Source organism: Panulirus ornatus, chromosome 12 (genome assembly GCF_036320965.1).
Source record: "Panulirus ornatus isolate Po-2019 chromosome 12, ASM3632096v1, whole genome shotgun sequence".
NCBI lineage: Eukaryota > Metazoa > Arthropoda > Malacostraca > Decapoda > Palinuridae > Panulirus > Panulirus ornatus.
In genome coordinates this window covers 65,462,146-65,485,083 of record NC_092235.1, presented here as the reverse complement: position 1 = coordinate 65,485,083, position 22,938 = coordinate 65,462,146, and the positions used below count along the sequence as shown (strand labels likewise).

General features: G+C 42.1%; 1 long non-coding RNA gene across 1 annotated transcript in view; it reads left to right on the top strand.

Annotated features, from left to right (window-relative positions):
• The window catches only part of LOC139751763 (uncharacterized), a 76,141-nt gene that overhangs the window by 35,455 nt on the left and 17,748 nt on the right, over positions 1 to 22,938 (top strand). Inside the window, exon 2 of the long non-coding RNA XR_011713421.1 lies at positions 15,019 to 15,167. This is a non-coding gene — a long non-coding RNA (uncharacterized lncRNA). The remainder of the gene's footprint in view (positions 1 to 15,018; positions 15,168 to 22,938) is intronic.

Sequence of the window (22,938 nt, the reverse complement as noted above, 5' to 3'; positions counted from 1 at the left end):
CTTCTTTTGATAAGTGAATCCTTCATTAACTGATGGGTTGGTTAATGTAATTACATTTTTTTTATGACAGCTCCAGTCACGGACAAACTTCCGCATTGAGGCCAGGCCAGGGAACAACAAAAAAAGTTAAAGAGCTAGAAGGAAGGAATAATTATATTAATAATGGTAATGGTGTTCATAATAATGATGATAATAATATTAATAATGATATGAAACATAACATTTATATTAATGATGATGGTAATGATACGATATAAATAATATTGAGATAATGATAATAGTAATGACAATAATTATGATAATGGTAAGAAATTTAGAGGAAGTGGAAAACTGCCATTCATAAATGGGCGGGTCATTCGCAACCTTTGTTTTCACTTTTCTAACCTAACCTAACCTAACCTAACCTAACCTGACCTGGTCCTTCACAAGTAGCGGTGGTTCTATAATTAGATAGATGACGATCTTCGCTTTCCGATTATTTAGAAGTCGGCGACCATGTGACTCGTCATCATCCGTACAAAGCAATGTCATGCGAGACACCTGGGGAGTGTGGCGGGTCACCTGTCCATGAGGCCACTTACCTCTGCATGACGTGCATCGCTCCGGAGGAAAGTGCCCCTCTTCGGGGGGCGTGTGTGTGTGTGTGTGTGTGTGTGAACATGGGTCAACAGCGGCCCCTCGTTCCTGTATGGCCGGAGGAAGGACGGAGGGGAGGGAGAGGGAGGCCACGCCACTTGGGCAGGCATCCGGGGGCCCCCGGTTGTTGCCTGAGAGTCAGGAGAGTGTCAGCGGAGCGTCAGGAGAGAGAGAGAGAGGGGGGTGGGAGCTGGTACGTCAGCTCTCCCGCCGTCATGTCGGCCTGACTGACGGTATTCTCGCACGCATCTTGCGGTACGCTCCTCTCTCTCTCTCTCTCTCTCTCTCTCTCTCTCTCTCTCTCTCTCTCTCTCTCTCTCTCTCTCTCTCTCTCTCTCTCGCTACGCTGGCACACAGCGGGGACGGAGGTGAGGGGCGCTGCCGCTGTGGAGGAGCAAGGTCGTCACACCTCCGCCGTAATAGCTCCCCACCACCACCACCACCTCCTTCTTCTTCAGTTAGTTACGTGCCGGCGCTGTTTTGTAGATCACCTACGCGTAATGACCGATATGCTCGCCGTTCTCCACCATCCCTCGTAGGGTACTGAGATACAGTCGGTATCCCTGTATTCTCCCCTAACACACACACACACACACACACACACACACACACACCAAACACCCCGCGAACTCTGAGAAATGTTGGCGACTTTGCGGGCAAACTAGTCTTGTTGGGTCTCTCTCTCTCTCTCTCTCTCTCTCTCTCTCTCTCTCTCTCTCTCTCCCCCACCATGATGAGTCTGTTTGTCCCATCACTCCAGCCTTCAGAAAAATGGGCTGCCGCTATGTTGAGAAGGATTCCAGTGATAATGTAGCTCTTGCTGCGTGAATGTGTGTGTGAGATGTGACGCGCAGTGACGCTAGGATATGTACTAACTGAGGTTCTGTCATGTTGAGAGAGAGAGAGAGAGAGAGAGAGAGAGAGAGAGAGAGAGAGAGAGAGAGAGAGAGAGAGAGAGAGATTTTCGACACACTGAGGGCCCCCTCCCATATAGTAAGGGACCCACCCACATTCGGCTGTGGTAGGGTCTCTCCATCAGGGGACATGTGTGAGTCGACCTGTTATGCAAAAGGCGGAAAACTGACCTTAAAAAATGTATTAGATTTAACCCAGTGGTGGTCAGGTCGGCCACAGCAACTATGGCTAGTTGGATCAGCACACGAGAGAGAACAGTAAACAATAGATAAAAGCCACAAGGTTCTTTATAGGGTACAACACCAGTGCATTAATCATAAGTAAAAGCCATTTACTCATTCAAAAAATCATTAATTGCCTCACATGCCATTTACTCATACAAAACGATCATTAATTGCCTCATGCCATTTACTCATAAAAAAGGATCATTATTTGCCTCATGCCATTACTCATTAAAAATGATCATTGATTGCCCCACATGCCATTTACTCATAACGAGTGATCATTAATTGCATCACATGCCATTTACTCATAAAAAATGATCATTAATCGCCACACATGCCATTTACTCATTTAAAAAAAATCATTAATTGCCTCACATGCCATTTACTCATTTAAAAAAATCATTAATTGCCTCACATGCCATTTACTCATAAAAAAAATGATCATCAATTGCCTCGCATATTATACTGTAGCGTCCCTTTCCTCCGTGTTCAAGCTGAGCTAAAGCTTTTCTTTATATCAGGGTACTGAAGAGCATAACTTTTTTTTTAATCAGCCCAGGTTCTGACGGAGGCCGTAAAAATGAACTAACTTTCCCAGTTTTAGATTCAGACTAAGTCATAAAAAAATCCTCCAGGCCAAGACACTGTTGTACTCGCCTGGCGCTGAAGAGTCCTTGTGTTCGTAAAATCTATTAGTTCGTGAAAGTTTGACAAAGAGAGAGAGAGAGAGAGAGAGAGAGAGAGAGAGAGAGAGAGAGAGAGAGAGAGAGAGAGAGAGAGAGAGAGAGAGAATCATAGAAAATTGGAAATAAGGGGGAAGGAGGGGAAACGAGTTAAGGATACTTAAAACAAACTTTACGTTTATACTCTATTGTTCCCTGACAGACGGCAAGCAATCAAATCCCACTTTGAGAACAGTTTAGTCATTTATACAGGATCGGGATGTGTTTTTTGGGGGTTTTTATTTCCCACCACGTACGTATAACATCCAGCCGCTGTATGATTCGCCTCATTCGCTGGCCAGAGCAATAGGATATAGATCAGGACTGTGGGAGGTCCTTATGTATTACGCTTCTTTGCCTTACCAAAATGGAAATGATCAAAATCTTGAGGAAATACGAGAGAATGAAGACATCATTAAAATTGCAGAATTTATTATAAAAATGTGATTCTCTCTCTCTCTCTCTCTCTCTCTCTCTCTCTCTCTCTCTCTCTATATATATATATATATATATATATATATATATATATATATACACACAACATTGTGTGCTGTGTTGGCCATCAGCTGACAAAGAGTCAGGGAAGAGATTACTGTGGGAGAGGAGCTGTCTGTGTTAGACTGTAAAGAGTTAGGAGATGAGAGGCTGCTGCAGGAGGGACGGAAGAAGGAAAGGGAGTGAGTGAGGAAGGGAAGGTAGAGAAGAATGGAGTGTGTGTGTGTGTGTGTGTGTGTGTGTGTGTGTGTGTGTGTGTGTGTGTGTGTGTGGAGGAACACCGGCGGAGGGTGCATGTTTGAAAGACTTATCCGGGCACAGCCACTAGGAAAACATACACACAGGCGTTATGGGCATTTGTTAGAGTTTGGATTTACTCCTCACGTTTGCTTCATACGTTTGTTGGCGTAAATCTTTTTTCTTTGTGTAACTAAATCTTCGTGTCATAACTTTTCTTCTAAATTCGTAAGAGTACTGCCCACTAGAGGATATCAACTGCGATGGAAAGGACGAAGGGTATTCGAGTATATAGTATTCGAATAGTCACTTCCCTATCAGGGGCGATCATAGTCTAGCGGTAGCGCTCCCGCCTGTTGCACAGGGGTCCCGGGTTCGATCCTGGCTGTTAGAAGATTGTATGATATATATGTGTTTGTGTGAGATCCTCTGATGATATCACGCACTAACATCAGTCTAATTCTTTTTACTTTTCTTTCATTTTCTTTCATTCCTAATCTTTGTACTGTATCCTGTATTCTTAACAAAAAGCATGAAGAGCCACAGCTGTAACAGCGGTAACTATAAACAGAATTCTGACTTCACTTTCTCGATATAGACCGGGTCATTATGATGTCTCCCTTCTGCGTGTTTTTCCAAGACCTTCTTTGGCAGACTCCATAAGCAATCACATCAAATAGCCGCGGTGGTAAGACCCGGCCATACACGACTCCAGCTCTCGCCACATACCACCATATCTCTCGTGTCTTCTTATACGCACGATCGGATCTCAGCTCTGAAGACCCGGTTCCGGTCAGCTAGTTGCCTGGACAGCCCTTGTATCGTAACCAATCTCCATTATAATGTTCTGTCCAGTCTGTGACACGAGCGCATATATTTTTTTTTTCTCCCCTTCCTTCTCTTGAAGCAGGCCCATAAATACTATGCACGCTCTATCGCTCCTCTTGATCGTACTTTTCAACCGGCGTTCTGAAGGCACGGATCTGGACCAAACACCCCGCCCGTCATAAATTATCTCCGACCCTTTAAATGTATTCTCCTCCTTGCAGTTTTCGAAGACCATTCTGCCAGCAGGATCCCCTATCTATAATATCCCGTGAAAACAATGAGTTCATCTGATACACAGCTGCCTATTACTCTTCTGTTATATGACTGTCTCTGCTTCATCTGTTTTTCTTTTTCTCCTCTTTTTTTTTTTTTTACCCATTCGATCATGAGGTTTGCAGACTAGAATTAAAAAAGCAATTTGCTTTACCCATCCTTCAGCCGTCCCCCGTTGCACAGCGCGTGATTGATGTCTTGACATACATCATCTGAGGCCGAGCTATTTTGATCGGTATCTTCAAACACTCTTTTGCCTCCCTCACATTTTGCCTCATTTTCTTTTAAGGACTTTTAGATCCTTGTGTTATTTGTATAGTTTTTTTTATTTCTATTTGTACGGAACTCTCAATGATTCGGCTAATTGATTATCTAACGTGAATATTTCAAAGAGCTCTTTTGATTTTCTGTCGCTTAGCAGAACAGGAAAAATACCTTATATATATATATATATATATATATATATATATATATATATATATATATATATATATATATATATATATATATATATATATTCTGTTGAAACCAACGTGAGACGGGCACAGTGTGTTCTGATCATGACCATCTCGGACGAAAGGAAAATTGGGTAAGAAAAAAATAATGGAGAAATTAACAGAAGGTCGACGGGTGTTCGCCAACATCGACTCCTCAAGGTAGACACGTTATAGGCAGAAGCAAAGATGAAAAAAGTTGTGTAGATTTCTTTCTCATCGAATTTTAACATTTCCTTATTAGTTTTCTGAAGTTGTAACTTTTTATTATGTTCTTATTTCATTTCTTTCCTCATATTATCATTAGTATTTCATTATCTCGCGGATATGATATGATAATTCATACTGGATAGCTTGACATTATTAGAAATCTTCTTTGCAGTTATCTGCAACTTTCGGACACTTGGAAAAAGTGTTCGCGATTCTTTTTCACTTGCTGGTAAAGAAATACCGTTGGCACTTGTAGTGCCCGTGACAGTCGATAGTCCTCAAAGCGATATAACCAGACAACCAACACTGTATATCAGGTGTACTTCTTGCACTTCTGCAAAACCAAATCCCAAAGTTGCGTATCACGTGTTCGGGAGGGACATAAATGTTTAATGCTCGCTGGAAGCAAATGGCATTTGCAATTGGCTGTTCGCTGTGCTTGCAGCTCTTGTGGAATAATCTGGTGTTGATGATGCTAATGATAGCAGGAACCGGGATGTAAAGTGAAAGCTGTGTAGTTTGTGGATTTTGTAAGATAAACACGTCCGCCATAGCCATGCGATATGGTAGGGACTGAATGTCGGGTTGAGGGGTTTCGTCTACGTTCGTGGCAAAACGCTGAGCTCTAATGCTGTTGATGATCTTACATATGAGAGTGAGGGAGGAGGAGAAGAACATCCCTATAGTGAGAACATTCCATTACTGATCGAATCTGAGAGTCTGTACAGAGTCCTGCTGTCTCCCTTCGTGTCTTACGTGATGTGCAACAACACCTTCAGCAGGTGAAGTGTCTTCCACATTTGGCTGTTACCCATTGAACGTGGATCGCAAAAGAGTTTTCATCGTGAAACTACGGTTTTGTTTATATAATGGTAATCGCCAACTTATTCATTAGTACCTCATCGTTTCATGAGGGTTGGGGATCTGAATCAGCATCTGGTTACAAAATGGTCTCCTGTGCGAATTCATTTATGTCAGCCACGTAAATTGCACGACCCCACTCATCAGGGTCGTCTCCCCATCCTGTAATCACAGGCGCACCAGACGGTCTGGTAAGCTCCCTCCCGTCTACTCGGTTATGCAAGCTCGTCAGGGAACAAGAGGGTGGGGGGTCGCGAGCCCAGGGAGATAAGGGAGGTGGCACGCACTCCCTAGCTTCGGGAGGGAGCAGGTGGACGACTGGCAGTGAGTGACTTAGCTCAACCCTAAGTCAAGAAGACTGGAATGCTTCTCAAGCTGGAGATGTTGACAGATAAGCAAAAAGGCTTGCACGTAAGATAGAGTCTCAGTCTTCAGAATGAATCAAGTTCCCAGTTAAATGTGCAAAGTTCAGCTAGGAGTCTTGTGCGGATAACACAATGTGGAAAAGCAAGTAATGAAAATATAAGAGAAACGAAAGATTTGACATGCAAGAAAACTTTGATAAGCCAAAGAAGGTATGAATATATCAAAGCTTGTATGAATATGATTTAAGCTTGAAGACAGGCTCAATAAAAACAAGGGGAGAATATACCAGCGGGGGAGAGCATTCAGGCCGCTGTGCGGGGAGTAAAACATGGTGAAGCATGGGTGAAGAGCGAGGAGGATTTCTCCCCAGATTTCTTGATGCCATCTCTTAACTAACCTGATGGTTCTGTCGCTACTAGTAGCAGAGATAAGGCGTGAGCTCCTTGTACCGTACTTTGCAAGTATGATGTAAACATCAGACCCAGATTGTTGTCCTCCTACTCCTCCTCCTCCACCTCCTTCTCTTCTTCTTCCTAATCTTCCCTCTCTTCTTCCTCCTCTTCCTCCTCCACCTGCATTCTTGTCTCTCAATCTCAGGCATCACTATAGGCGATGGAAAAAAAGAAAAAGTTTATCTTGACTCGCATCTCGGCAGATGATCACAACATCCTGCGTGGCATTACCGACTCACTTTTCCAGACTTGCACTGGACAGCCAAAAAAAAACAAAAAAAAAAAAACGGGGGGGCTCACAAGACTGGAAGCTGCGACTGGCGTTTTGCAGTTACATACAGTAGAAAAGTCGAACCATTAATAGATCATGAACTAGAATCTCTTCTTTCTGTCACTAATGAAATGTTTTTTGACGTTTTAGTCAGAACACTTGAGTAAAGTTCTTGATTAATTACCGTTTGTGAGAAACAGACGATGGGATTCACTTTACAGCTCGTTACATCTCTCATGAGGGAGATAACTCTTGACAGTTGAGTAGCTACATCATAGACGTGTATATATATATATATATATATATATATATATATATATATATATATATATATATATATATATATATATATATATTTTTTTTTTTTTTTTTTTTTTTTTTGTCGCTGTCTCCCGCGTTTGCGAGGTAGCGCAAGGAAACAGACGAAAGAAATGGCCCAACCCACCCCCATACACATGTATATACATACGTCCACACACGCAAATATACACACCTACACAGCTTTCCATGGTTTACCCCAGACGCTTCACATGCCCTGATTCAATCCACTGACAGCACGTCAACCCCGGTATACCACATCGCTCCAATTCACTCTATTCCTTGCCCTCCTTTCACCCTCCTGCATGTTCAGGCCCCGATCACACAAAATCTTTTTCACTCCATCTTTCCACCTCCAATTTGGTCTCCCTCTTCTCCTCGTTCCCTCCACCTCCGACACATATATCCTCTTGGTCAATCTTTCCTCACTCATTCTCTCCATGTGCCCAAACCATTTCAAAACACCCTCTTCTGCTCTCTCAACCACGCTCTTTTTATTTCCACACATCTCTCTTACCCTTACGTTACTTACTCGATCAAACCACCTCACACCACACATTGTCCTCAAACATCTCATTTCCAGCACATCCATCCTCCTGCTCACAACTCTATCCATCGCCCACGCCTCGCAACCATACAACATTGTTGGAACCACTATTCCTTCAAACATACCCATTTTTGCTTTCCGAGATAATGTTCTCGACTTCCACACATTCTTCAAGGCTCCCAGAATTTATATATATGTATATATATATTGCTACAACTTTTGATGGCTTGGCTTTCGGAACTGGTACTCGAGGTCAACCAGAGGAGACGATAATGTCTTTCGACTTTATAAAAACTCTCGAGGTTATCGTGCTGTACAAGCAGTGGCAAATTCCAGTGGGAATTCACAGTTGGACAAGGAATCCCACAGGATGACATCCCTCGATCTTTGTTCTGTAAGAAATACAGTATTTTATACGACATAATGCAACCTAATATTAATTATTTTACTCTGTTAACTCTCACATTTACACACACACACACACACACACACACACACATATGGCTAGATAGATAGATCTTGCTGATAGACAGATGTTGCAATACCTCTCTTACTTCTTAGCAAATCCCGAGGAAAAAACTTGATAGTGTCACATTTTGTGAATGCGCAGCAGACGTCAGATAGACAAGTAGACCCTGTTGTGACCAGCATGGAGATTGGTTGGTTAATTACTCACAATTATCTGCCACGTGAACAGGTAAGGTCATTAGTGGCTTTTTCTAATTACCTATTTGTCATTACCTGTTTATACAGTGCGGACTAGAGAGTTCTACATTCGTAGGGTCTCGTATCTTGTTGAGAGAATTTCATTGTCTCCATATTGCCATTTTGTGATATAAGAATCGCATTTGTAAATCTATTCTCTGATCTACCCAAGCCTCTCTTCGAATTCACTCTCCCGTTTTCTCATTTCCACCACTCCGCTCACCCCATTTTTGGATTGTTGTTAAACTCATACCTTCAACCGACACGTGTTTCCTGTTATCTGCAGTTTTGTCTTGAAGTTTTAATCTTGTACGTACATGTGTTCTTCCTCTATGCTCCCAAGGCCTACGTCACAGTCTGAAATTATTAATATCCAAATTTTTTTTCGGCATGTTTATATATTTTTACAACTGAGATCTTTTTTTAATATCATCATAGTGACAGACAGGCCTGGAACACTTGGCAGTTTGCATGATTTTCGGGTCAATTCTACATTCGTTTATATAATCCGGTCTCGGTCGTCTTCGAGACGGATTCATGTTAATCATTCACCACAAGAACTCCATTTTGCCACTGGGGATTCTGAGGATTCTCAGACCTCCAGTCCCTTGTACCCCTGACCAGTCTGTGTGCTCTTACTGAATTCGCATTCGAAGTCGCAAGGCAGTGTTTCGAAACCCGAGTCCAAGGCTAGAGTTCGTAAGAAAAACTTCCAAGAATTTGTATTGTTTTTTTTTGGTGTTTCTTGGTATACACTTATGATATCTAGGTCGTAGGTATAATTTGTACATTGATCAAAGTAAGGCTTTCATTTCAAACCATCTTAACTTAGACAGCTATAGCCACGGGGTGTTTTGAAACTTCACCAAGAGGAAATTGGAATAATGACGTATTGCAATTAACCGTAACACTATGTTACAGTATGGCCTTAAAAGAAGAACTATTGGTGAAAACTAATCCACTTTGTAAACTTTTCTGACCATTCTCGAAGGGGAGTGTTTGTTCCAAATACGTCATCCTCTGTCATGTGAGTCGCACACACAAAGACACACACACACACACACACACACCAGCTAGCTGGGCGAGGGTCCGCTCGGCTGTCTGTGTATATCGGCATTTGTAGTCTGTTGTACCGCGATCGGCAGGATGTCTGGGCCGATGGGTTGGATGTTCCAACATTCTGTTCTCATGGCTCTGCTGGAGGGAATGAATGAACGCAGGAAGATGTGTGGATTGGTGGATATCGTATCTAAAGATCAGATAGAACTTTTCTTTCCATTGTTTTTTTCTTGTATTGGTCGCATCCTGATCAGTAGCAAATGAGTCCACGTTACGATTTCTTCTTAACTGTATATGAGACGATTGAATAGAGGAAAAATATAGATGGGTGGGAATCTTGGTTGAGGAAAAAAAGATTGTCTTCTTCTAATGTTATGCTATCTATCCTATAATTATCAAAAGTAGATGAGGGTCCAAGATGATATTTACTATCGCGTGTCTTTCGTCTTTCGCCAATGTACTACATTCGTTTCATGAGACGTACACAAGAAACAATAATGGTTTTTTTTGTGTCTATGTGTAGCTAAAGACGTCCAAGACATTGTACTTTTTCTCATCCAGTTACTCTTATTAGCCACAAATTAGAAGACTGGTAATATTTCCAATATAAACCTGAGATGCGCTTGGTCGAAGCAGTATCGAACCCTCTTGTTCCTGTATGTCGAAGCAGAGAGCTCCATACAGTTTCAATCAAGTGTCTCCCCAAACTCTTGGCCTCGGCCGTAAATTTCCAGCGTCTTAAACGCTTGATAAGATTAGGAGGAAAAAATACTTAAGTGCCATCATCAAAGCTTCCCATACGTACTGAATACTGCGGTTATCAAACATAACAACGCCGACATTTAAAGAACTGAAGTGCTGGAGGAAAGAGAGTCTTTCAAGGACAGGTTTCGAACAGTATTTAAAACCGTATCATATATATATATATATATATATATATATATATATATATATATATATATATATATATATATATTTTTTTTTTTCTTTCTTTCATACTATTCGCCATTTCCCGCCTTAGTGAGGTAGCGTTAAGAACAGAGGAATGGACCTTTGAGGGAATATCCTCACCTGGCCCCCTTCACTGTTCCATCTTTGGAAAATTAAAAAAAAAAAAAAAAAAAAAAAAAAAAAAAAAAATATATATATATATATATATATATTGGAAAGGATCACAATTTTGCGCGTGGTCAAGCATATTCGTAAGAGTCCACAGGGAAAATGAAACACGATAAGTTCCCAATAATCCAAAATCCGGTTCTTATCGTGTTTCATTTTTCCCGTGGACTCTTAGGAATATATATATATATATATATATATATATATATATATATATATATATATATATATATATATATATATATATATATACAATAACTCCCTCTGGGCCAAAAAATATTTCAGAAGAGTTGCGGGGCTTAAAGATGGACGAGGCGAGTCCAGTTCATCGACCACAATAAAATACTTTCCAGGTAAATTGGAGTTGAGGGAACGAGATGAGAGCGCCGCAGGTTTGGTACAAGAGGTGTATGAGTTACGAACAGAGGCAGAAGAGAACTGTGAGTCAAAGATGCAAGAGCACCTGGGTACGATGGAGGGGAGAGAATATGTGATGTAACACTGAGCAAGAGAATTAGGGAGCCCGTGACGGAGAAAACATAGATGGAATATACCGACCAGAGGATATGATGAGAGTCCACTCATAGTATATCTAAAGGGGAGTGGATGGATGGAAGGATAGACGAATAATGGCCGACAACATTAGAAAAAAAGACAGACAAGAGTTATCTGAAAGCCTACAGACCTCACAGAGGTTAGTAGAGCATGTGACCCGGGAGAATGAAATCCACAGAAAGCCTGAAAAAATATAAGCATATGAAGCACAGAGTGTAGTACATCGGGATGAATGTAAAGGACTAAATGCAAGTCTTGTGTGCTCCAAGAAGAACAAAAGGAGGAAACACGTTCTAGAGGCAACTCTAGAGCTGGTATCGGGGTAGAGTAAAGGAAAGCAGCAGCTTATTTTGGGAAGGGAAAAGAAACACAGGGAACTTCGAGGGAGATACATAGACCCCAGTGGAATTGAGTGGAATACGAATATAAAAACAGACGATCGGTAGATCTCAAGGAGTCTGCTAAGTCTCCTAAGACAAATTATCATCCTGGCAGAAAAAAAAGATAAACAGAAGAGATGTTGCTATCCTGAATATCATGAAGCATGTATTGGACTCAGGAGGGATAAAAAGGCAAAATGGGCTTCTGTCTCGTTCTGGTAAGGGGATTAAAAAGACTTGTCTCTATAACGGACATGTGAAAATTGGGTTCTAAGTGTAGGAAGAATTAGCAATGTAACACGAGAGATGGCGGGAGAGAGGAGAGAGAGAGAGAGAGAGAGAGAGAGAGAGAGAGAGAGAGAGAGAGCTTACCTGATACCTGGTGGAACTTGAAGGGAGAATTATAAATGGAAAGGAAAAGTGATGGTATTCGCGAGAGAGAGCGAGAAAGAGAGAGAATGCATCAGACGTTATCACAAAGCCTGAGAAGACGGTGGAGAGGATGTGGGATGAGAGAGAGAGAGAGAGAGAGAGAGAGAGAGAGAGGCTTAGGGAAACAGACTTGAGACACCTGAAGCAGGGATGATAGAGAGGAAGGGAGCTAGACATAGAGACAAGAATGGAAGACACTTGAGAGACAAATAGGAAGACACACAGACAGAGCCAAGAGGCAGGAATCTCAACACAGTTTATATCACTTTTCATCGGAGTAGCTCAGCCTCGCCTGGAGTGACATGCCAATAAGCAGCCGTCGTGTGCAAGTATTAAGCATGAAGTAAACGTAAACGTAAGAATCTGTCAGAAACGATTGCCATCGATACACCTGCCCTTGGCTGAACTGCGCCAGCATTTTGAATTTGTTTATGCGAATTTCCTAAATAAACTTTCACGGTGTTACAAAGAAACACACATGCAGCAAAAAGAAAAGGAAAAAAAAAAAGAGAGAATCTTTCCCTTCCAAGCGGACTGAATGTCTGTAATGAGATTGTTAATCTAAGAGCAAATCTTGAAGAGAGAAATGGTTTCTCCCTACCGATGCAAACCCATCAGAGCAACACAGGAAGTGGAAATAAGAGTGATGGAGGATATCTGTCACAAAAGGATGGAATTAGATTATTGCTGAGAAAATATACGAAAAAATCATTACGGTTTAGCGTTCGACCAATAATTTCCGATTGTCGAGTGTAATAATCATTTTTTTTGTTTAAGTCTGACGCCAGCACGGATTCGTTCCTCAGTCAGTGCCTATCACTGAGGGAATATGATAATGAAGATGAGAGATTATATGGGATGATGATTATGGTGATGATGATGATGATGGTGACGATGATGATGTGATGATGGTGATGATAATGTCACCGAGCATGAGACTTGTAAAAGATGATGTCGGATCCTCCGTTTTCCTGCTTATCTCGTCCTGGTTGCTTGCCACATCAGGAACTTTGGCTGTGGATGATGTTGGAGCGGCAAGCATAAGGTCTGACATGTTCTCGAAAGATAAGTCCCTTTGAGGCGGTGAACTTCAGGATGGGGCGAGCGAAGATGAGAATACATATTAAAGATTTAAGTTAACAAGGATGGAGAGAGAGAGAGAGAGAGAGAGAGAGAGAGAGAGAGAGAGAGAGAGAGAGTAAAAAAAAGGAATATTTTTTTCTTATGTCTGTTGAAGTGCCCAAGATAAAGGCGTGCGTGTGCGGAACTCACTCGCTGGGTAATCTTTTCGGGTCCAAATGAGGAAGAGACAATGTAATCGATTTAGAAACGCTTCCTTCTTAACAATGGTTACTACTCTATTAACATGAAGAGCATAGGAGAAAAAAAAAAAATGTTTCTTTTTTTTATTTTACATTGTAGCGAGAAGAATCGTTTTAAGAGGCAACGGAATTCTTGGACTTATTCGGAAATTCTTCTGACAACAGCATCAACCTTTTCTATGATGAGAGACAGGAGAAAAAAATATTATAAACATAAAACCTTGCTTTACTGGTTTAGTGTAAAGTCACCGATATATTTTAGCACATGTGCACTTCGCTACATTTAGAGCATACGAAATGAGCAGTGTTACGATCATTTTGTTTTTTTTTTTTTCTTTCTAGCCAAAAGGTCGTAAATAATTAGGAAATTCCCCTCGCTTCTGGATTTCTTTCTCTCCTCTGAGATGTTCTCTCTCTCTCCCAGAGCAGCCCAGTGGTGCACCTCCGCGGCTCATTAGACCACAAAGACGCCAATAAAATAGAAAATATATTCCAGTATAAACAGCGAGCAATATTTGAATATTTTTTGGCAGCATTTCAAGTTTGTGCCACCTCACCCACCAACCCCCGCCAGCCACCTCACCGTCAGCTGACCTCCCTGCCAGCCAACCCGGCGGGTGAAGAACACCAGAACACATACATGTTCTGAGGAGGAGGAGGTGGAGGAGGAGAAGACTAGGAGGAGGATGGAATGTCCTTAAAGGAGAACGTCCTCCTGAGATGAAGTCAAAGAAGTAAACGAACTCTCTGAGACAAAGCCTTGTTGTGTCTGCTGCTGAGGACGTGTTCTCTCTCAAAGAAAGAGTACGTCTGGCATTCAGGTGGTGAGGTACGGCACGGAGCATCTCTCGTCGCAGTAGGGAAGGGATGAACACCAAAGAACTCTTACCTCTGAAGGTCACAAGCGACTTAGTAACGAACTCACGTGACACGGACGAGAAACACCTTCAGGAGACGTACGTACCTCTAAACGTGACAGTGACTTAGTAACGAACGTGATACGGACAACGAACACCCATATAGTGCACGTATCAACCCACAGGAGACGGAGATGGCCATCCAGAACACACGTCATGTTAACGAACGTAAATTACTTTCAGGGAGGTGAAACAGGTTTTGATAAACGTCAATCTTGATTGGAACCTCCTGCTAGGGAACGTTGTAGAAACATAACCGCTTCGAGAGCAAGTAAAGTGATGCTCAACAAGACCAGTACTATAGAGGTGACTCATCTCAGAACCTTCTGCTCTATGCACAGAGACGACCAGGCGCTTCCCTCACACCGAGGATTTGTAAACATCATGTTTAATCGAGAGGCAATGATATGTATCAGATAGAGAAATGATACTACGAGAAACTTCCGTGTAAATAGTAGAGAAAAGAGAAGGGAGGAACTAGCTATTGAGAGGTTAGTTAGATGAATAGATAGGTAGATAGATAGATAGAGAGAAAGATTATTGGGAAATTTCACGTCTCGCTACCTAACAGCCTTGTCACACCCCACAAACCACAGTACATATAACTGAACTATTAACTCGGTGAAGAATTTGTTGATAACTTGGTCCCTGTGTGATTTTCTTAATCTATATCTTTTCAGTCGCCCTGAGCCCCACTGCACCGTCCTTAGCGGTGCCACAGCGGGTGCGATCATCCCTCCCACCATCATTAGATCATCCATGTCGACACGTGTGGGCCCCGGCCCATTACACCGAATACCACAGCCTCGCTTCGCCGGAATAGCTGCAGGTACGTTGGCCATGGCTTTGTCACGCTGGCTTCACTGTACCTATGAGACCATAGCTTAAGCAGACGGACTGTCTCGTAAGTACTTTACCGAAGCTCTACCGTCAATACTTCGAGTATCCTGTAGGTGCATGGGCCGTACTTTAGGTAGGTGCTGCTACCCCGTATGTAGCTGCGACTTCCTGTAGGTACGTGAGGTAACTTGTAGGTACGTGGGCCATCCCGAAGGTACGTGTCCTACCCAGTAGGTACATGGGTCATTCCCTGGGTGCGCGGACTGCACCGTAGGTACGTGGGCCACCCTGTAGGTACACAGGCCAAATTATTATGTAGGGGATTGCGCTGCGCCCCAGGTAACTCCCACGTCACCTGAATACTAAGGAGGAGACTGAGGTGAGGTCCTCCTCCGTCACCTTCCTACACCTGCTGCCTGCCCGCTCCACACCTCACCTATTACACACCTCGCCAAGCCTGGATCCCTCGGCTGCCATCAAGACTGAAAAACGTAAAGCAAAAAGAAGTCTTATCAATGCTTAAAATTGGGGTGTCTTTTTACTGTTGCTATTTAGAACTTATTTTGTATTTAATGAGGGGAAGAACACCGTATTATGTACCCCTTCGTACGCTGTCGGACTGGAAGGATTTAATCTTTATATGATTAATTATGAATCGTCACACGGGTCATTAATCTCGGGGAACAATCTCCAGCGTTGTCAACGGGTTGTTCATGGGACGATCTGTGCCATTTAGAGAGCGATATTATTTTCGTCCTTTCAGTAATGTGAGGAAAAAGTGAGTGCAGGCGGCTCACACGCTGAGTAACAAGTCCTTTTGGCGGTCATTGTTGCGTGATAGATCATGGGGATGACTGGAAAATGTGATGTCTTTTGTTGATAAGAAGATCCGAGGCAGCGTTACTGCTAATGGAAACTCAAGCACAAGTGTTTACATAGGCGCACACACACACACACACACACACACACACACACGAGATGGGGCCGTATGGATGTAGAAATCCCTCCTTGTACTCGACAAATAGGTAATTAGACACACACACACACACACACACAGACAAACACACACACACACACACACAAACTCATGTTCATGTTGCTTTAATGATTAAGGTATATGTGCGTGTTTCAGTATGCATATCAATTGATCTAGTTTGTAAATTCTTATCTGATCGCTAATTTTGGGCTCGGCAAAATCCTTTCGCCTTACTAATTATGATTTCACCGCCACTCCAGACATACCCATGACCTCAGAACGCTGGGAATCTTCTCATCTTGAGTGACTTACGCTATCAATAAATGATCCAGAAGATGATATAGATTTTTCAGTCGGTATTTTGACATGAAATCTTCTTTCCCCGAGTCGTACCGATCAGTCATGCTGAGGTGTATGAAAGCACGAGTCTAATATATGTATGTCGTCTGATACAGAAATTGTAGGTCCATATGTCCCTAAGTCTCGTATGCAAACGCTGGGCATCACACGAGACAGATTGCATACCAGTGCATGTCAGACGTCAGATAATCGAAATTCTGTGGAAATGTTACATCCGAATTGGTTATGATCAACTTTTTTTTTTTTCTATGTAGGATAAAGAGCATGAGGGTGAGTGATAAATGATGTTATCACTCATGTTACACCGTTACTTGTAAGTGTAAATGACTTGAGGATGAGGAGCGCAGTATGGGTTATTTTGAGAATCAAGGTGACAGTGGCTCAAGTGATGTGGTGGGTAGATCTCGTGTACTTTAGATTCGAGTATATGCTCTTTATGTCATGTCTTGAAACTCGATTTCATTACGTTACGTTGGTTAGCGACGCTCCTTCATTTTGTTCTTGTTGTCATGTGTTTGTTCATGTCATCATTTCCAAAAATGGACATCTCTATGTCCATTTTGCAAGGGTCAATACGCTATTCCATTTGTAATGCATAGAAATAACATTATTTTCCCAAAAGACACACAAGTTTTCCCCCTTTTTTTCAGAAATAAAGTTCCGTCGATGGAGTGTGTGGTGAATAATTTAAATCTCTTTTGATTGTCAGTGACCTGGTAACAGTCATTCATGTCTGATAAAAAAAAAAAAAAAGAAACTACGACAAAAGTATTTTTTTTGGCCGGAAATAAAAACACAGAATTACATTTTACACTGCGTCAACCCCGCTAATACTGCACAATGCGGAGAATGGGAAGGTCGTAAAACTTATTTCGATCACCGGCGTCAAAAAAAAAAAGAAGATGAACGTTGCATCCTGTGTAAAAATCGTAACTGGGTAGCAAAGTAGGGTGGCGGGGGGCATTATACCTGACCAACACTATCAGGTACATATATAGACGTTTCTTATTACTCGCCCTTCCTTGGTCCTGCTTATTACCATCCTTCTGGAGTAAGCTTCTCTCCTCAGAGCTACTGACCACCTCACCCCAAGCAGTTTGTGGTCCTTAGCGAGCGTTCGGTCTCGTATGGCACCAGAAACGATCAGTTTGGAACCTTTTTGTGCAGTTGTGTGTGGTGCTGAATACCCTCCTGGTCATATCATTCCCAGCTCAAAAAAGGTATTTGATAAGATATAATTCCCAAAATGTTTGTTTGATTCTATTTGGTATTAAAACTTACCGATACATATTGATACGATTGAGCCACGGGATAGGCTTTACATTACCATGTTTTAATGAAAAAATAAAACATTTTGTGCACGCGAAAAATAATGGTTATGTACATGATATGAATGTTAGGCATTTTTGTATTCACTCAGGTTGGCCCATGATAATCCAAAAGAAAAAAAATACCTCTAGAAGAGCTATATTTTCCTTCGTGATTATATTCATCCCAAGGAGATTAATACCATCAAATCAGTAACTGCACCAAACTCGTAATGCTTAATATTATGCTCGTATTAGTATTCCAAATTGTTCATTCGTATTCGTAGTTATTTCCACTATGTCTTCTGCAAAGTTTCACGTGAATTTTGTTCGTTGTACCGAAAATAACAAGATGATAACAGAACTTGATAGCCTCAAAATAACTTTTAGACACCTGATTCATACTTAGCTTGGCAGATGTCACATACAGATGATAGATTTTTTTTAGAGTCGGCCGACGATAAATATAAGCAAATAGTTCATGGTATTTTTCAGGCCAGAAGACTTTTTGTGGCAAATTTGAAATATCATGAAAGGCGTCTTTGTCTTAAACGGAAATTCAGTATCTTTTAAGATACGTCTTAAAGCTCACAGTAAGAGAATAGGAAGAAACAGTTTTAAATTTCAAATTTCTGCAATGCTCGTTTACTCGTATAATTGGCCAAAAACAACATTGAAATAGTAGATTACAATTCATCATTACAAATATGTATTTTAAAGGCATATAAAGTGCAGAAAGTGCAGCAAGTGCAGAAAAAGAAAGGTGTTTGTTTGGGCCAAAGATTCTAATCCATACCGGTTACCAAGGTCAAGTAAGCCTTTCTGTTACTTTAGATATGAATTAGCAAATGATGAAATAAACAATTATTATGATTTTTTTGCAAGAGGCTCTCGTGACGATAATTTGTAGATATCATCGTGTTTTTGAAAGGGAAATGGCCAGAAATCCAGATCCTCGAATGATGTTTCCCTGACCATTTCTTTTTCTTCGATATTGAGAAATGTACAAACAAGCGGCTCCCTTACCGAACACATTTGGCTGATATTATCTTAAATTTCCGGATGCCCTAAAGGTCGCGAGAAATTACGAAGAACATTAAGCGCGTAATTATTACAACCTTTTAACGTGCCATTATTGCAGAGCCTAATGATTGAATTTAATGGCCTCGAAATATCATTTGGACCCCCGAATATAATATACCTGTTTATAAAGGATAATACAAATGGTGAATCTTAAACGGCATACGTGAATGAGAGACACGAAATGATTAATAAAAAGAGTATATAAGAAGTAGAAGATAATGTATGATAATTTTGTTGTCCAATGGAATTAGGATAATGGTTATTGGTCTGTATACCAACTACAAACGATCATCCTTCCTCTCGAGTCTCTTGCAGTGGGCTGGCAGGTCCTTCCAGTTGTCCTTAAGCTGTCTGTATATACGTAGGATACCGCTCTCAGTGCGCAGTGTGTGTAGGACAGCAATTATGAACGAAAGAAAGAAGAGAAACGGTCCATGGAAGGACCATGAGCTGTAGCCAACAGAATAACCAAGAAACGCAGTAAGCCGTGGTTATGATAGACACAGTAACTGTGAACCTCGGTAACCTCTGGTTATAATGGTATAACCAATAGAACCCATTCTGTATAAGGGTTGGGTGGTTGCCTATTTTGGCTTTAGGCCTATCGACGGTCACGGCCATTGAGGCCATCAATATCAAGTTGTTGCCACTAATTGAATAATCCCGAACACCTTCCTCAAATATTCAGGGTAATTCCGAGACGGTACACGCTCTCCCGTCATACACGGCACCGTCATAAGTCCATGGAGTCGCTAACTTTAATATCTTTTCCGCTAGATATTGGCCATGAACAGCATTCGTTCAATTGTAATCCGAGAGTCTTAAGACTGATGACGCGAATTTTGGTTTCATTTCATTAAATGTGATTATAGTCACCATTGGCGTTCTTAGCCAATCACTGATACTCGTTGGTGATGGCAGTTTTTAATCACCGGATTGTCATATCATTATGCAGTGCCTAGATCGTGTCATTTTGAGACAGTGCCGTTAGATGCCAGTGAGATAAGAGAGGATAGTTACCATTTAGACTTCCTTCATCAGCCCATCCGTTTCCAGTAAGGGAGGTAGCGCTAAGAACTCACTAGAAAGTTAGAAACATGACTGAGGTATGAGTTTTCCTTGATACAGTAACCCTGGTTTATCTACAGGTGAAGTACATCTGTGAGATACACAACCTACCTCTAGTGTTTATGTCCAGCGTTTCAGGCTTTGTTCCCCTTAAATCGTAAGCCGTGGTAGCCAGGTGAGCTTCGCTTAACCCCCAGTATAGGAGGCAGCGTGTGTGATGTGTCGTGTGGACCTCTGTGCTGTACTCTGTTCCACCTAGCGTCTTACGAAGCGCATCTGCGAAAAGACGAAAAATTGAAAGTAATTCGAGTGATGATTAAGATGGCATTCTAAGTAAAATGTTATGGATAAACTATATATATATATATATATATATATATATATATATATATATATATATATATATATATATATATATATATATATATCGCTACCTCGCAAATGCGGGAGACAGCGACAAAGCTGATGATACAGCGCTGGTGGCTGATTCATGTGAGAAACTGCAGAAGCTGGTGACTGAGTTTGGTAAAGTGTGTGGAAGAAGAAAGTTAAGAGTAAATGTGAATAAGAGCAAGGTTATTAGGTACAGTAGGGTTGAGGGTCAAGTCAATTGGGAGGTGAGTTTGAATGGAGAAAAACTGGAGGAAGTGAAGTGTTTTAGATATCTGGGAGTGGATCTGTCAGCGGATGGAACCATGGAAGCGGAAGTGGATCATAGGGTGGGGGAGGGGGCGAAAATTTTGGGAGCCTTGAAAAATGTGTGGAAGTCGAGAACATTATCTCGGAAAGCAAAAATGGGTATGTATGAAGGAATAGTGGTTCCAACAATGTTGTATGGTTGCGAGGCGTGGGCTATGGATAGAGTTGTGCGCAGGAGGATGGATGTGCTGGAAATGAGATGTTTGAGGACAATGTGTGGTGTGAGGTGGTTTGATCGAGTAAGTAACGTAAGGGTAAGAGAGATGTGTGGAAATAAAAAGAGCGTGGTTGAGAGAGCAGAAGAGGGTGTTTTGAAATGGTTTGGGCACATGGAGAGAATGAGTGAGGAAAGATTGACCAAGAGGATATATGTGTCGGAGGTGGAGGGAACGAGGAGAAGAGGGAGGCCAAATTGGAGGTGGAAAGATGGAGTGAAAAAGATTTTGTGTGATCGGGGCCTGAACATGCAGGAGGGTGAAAGGAGGGCAAGAAATAGAGTGAATTGGAGCGATGTGGTATACAGGGGTTGACGTGCTGTCAGTGGATTGAATCAAGGCATGTGAAGCGTCTGGGGTAAACCATGGAAAGCTGTGTAGGTATGTATATTTGCGTGTGTGGACGTGTGTATGTACGTGTGTATGGGGGTTGGGCCATTTCTTTCGTCTGTTTCCTTGCGCTACCTCGCAAACGCGGGAGACAGCGACAAAGTATAAAAAAAAAAAAAAAAAAAAAAAAAAAAAAAATATATATATATATATATATATATATATAGATATATATATATATTGAAGTCTTCTGTCCATTTACTAATTACATTTGTCTTGCCAGCTCGTCTCGCCACAACGCTTGTAAAATTCCTCATAACTCAAACAGAATTAAAGGAACCTTGGTGCAAAGTCCTGAAGCCTTCACATATATGTGAAAAGAAAGTAAAATGGTACTTTAGTCTCTGTTTCTCTTCGTCTAGTTCTTCTTCCAGTTCTTCTCTCTTTCATCTGTGTCCGCTGTTCGTAAATTCCCATTGATTACACATCCTTTGCGTCAAGTGTCAACTTGGACAAGTTTCCCCCCCTTCCGTCCATCACCTTCTTCATTACTTTCTCCTCTTGTTGTCCCGGATGGATGCACGAGAGCGGCGAGAATACGCTCTCGCTGTGCTGACTCGATACATCACCGTCGGGAGCGCTTCGTGTACTAATAGATTAATACAAGAATACCGGGGGGGAAAAAAATATACCCACGCGCGCAGACTGGGACTTTTCCTCCCACTCCATCTTGATAGTGTAATGAGGTTTCTGGCTCTCTGGCTTATCGGCAGGAGGTTGTCCAAGGGGTCAAGAGATCTCCAGTTCCAGAGCTGGCTAATCACGAGCGACCTCAAGTCTGTGAAGGGCGCCCCGCTCCTGCTGGGCCGAGGTGGTGATGGGTACAGCTAACGAGCTAGCCGAACGGTGGGTTCCCGAGTTCCCACTGGGATAATTAGATCGACAGGACGCAATCTGGGGTATAAATCTTGCCTCGGCCGCGGCAGAACGAGGAGAAAAAGAGACCGGGTCGTCGTATGCAAAGCAGTGATGACGCCAGCCTAATTGGTCTTGGCAAAAACCTCGCCCGAGAGGAAAGAGGAGCGAGGAGGAGGTTCTGCAAAAGCGGAGGGAGGGAGGAAGCGAGGCAAAGGACCCCACGGAATCAGCTGATGTGAGAACCAGCTGGGATGGAGCGGATCATAATGGATGTAATAAAGTCAGGTCGAATGGTAATGCACCTGAGTAAACATGGAACCGATGATAATTAACCCAATAAACACAGGGTAGTTGATAATGAACTGACTAAACAAGGGGAAGATAATTACTGCTGATGAGCGGAGATCAGGCGATGTGGTTGTGGGAAGGAGGGCTGGCTTACTCGGGGGAGGGAGCTGGGCCACTGGCAGCGGAGTTTCTGTTGCAGCGCGGGAGGTAACCACCACAAGCCCTTAATACCAGCGTTCATCATCATCCAGGGTTGAGTCCCCGTGATACACGGACGAGTCTCTCCCTCAAGTAGTGGAAGCTCGGCCGACCCCCCACACACGTCTGCTGCTGTTTAGGGAGGCTCGCGTCGCCAGTGTGGCCAGATGCAATGTAATGTAATCTAATAATCCAATTGGTTTTCTTCTGTTTGTACACTCTGTCGCCATTTCTCGTTTTCATGATTTATTCTGCTTTTCATTTCCTTCTATATTTTTCTTTTTTTTATCTTCTACTTCTCTCCGTTTCTCTTTCTTC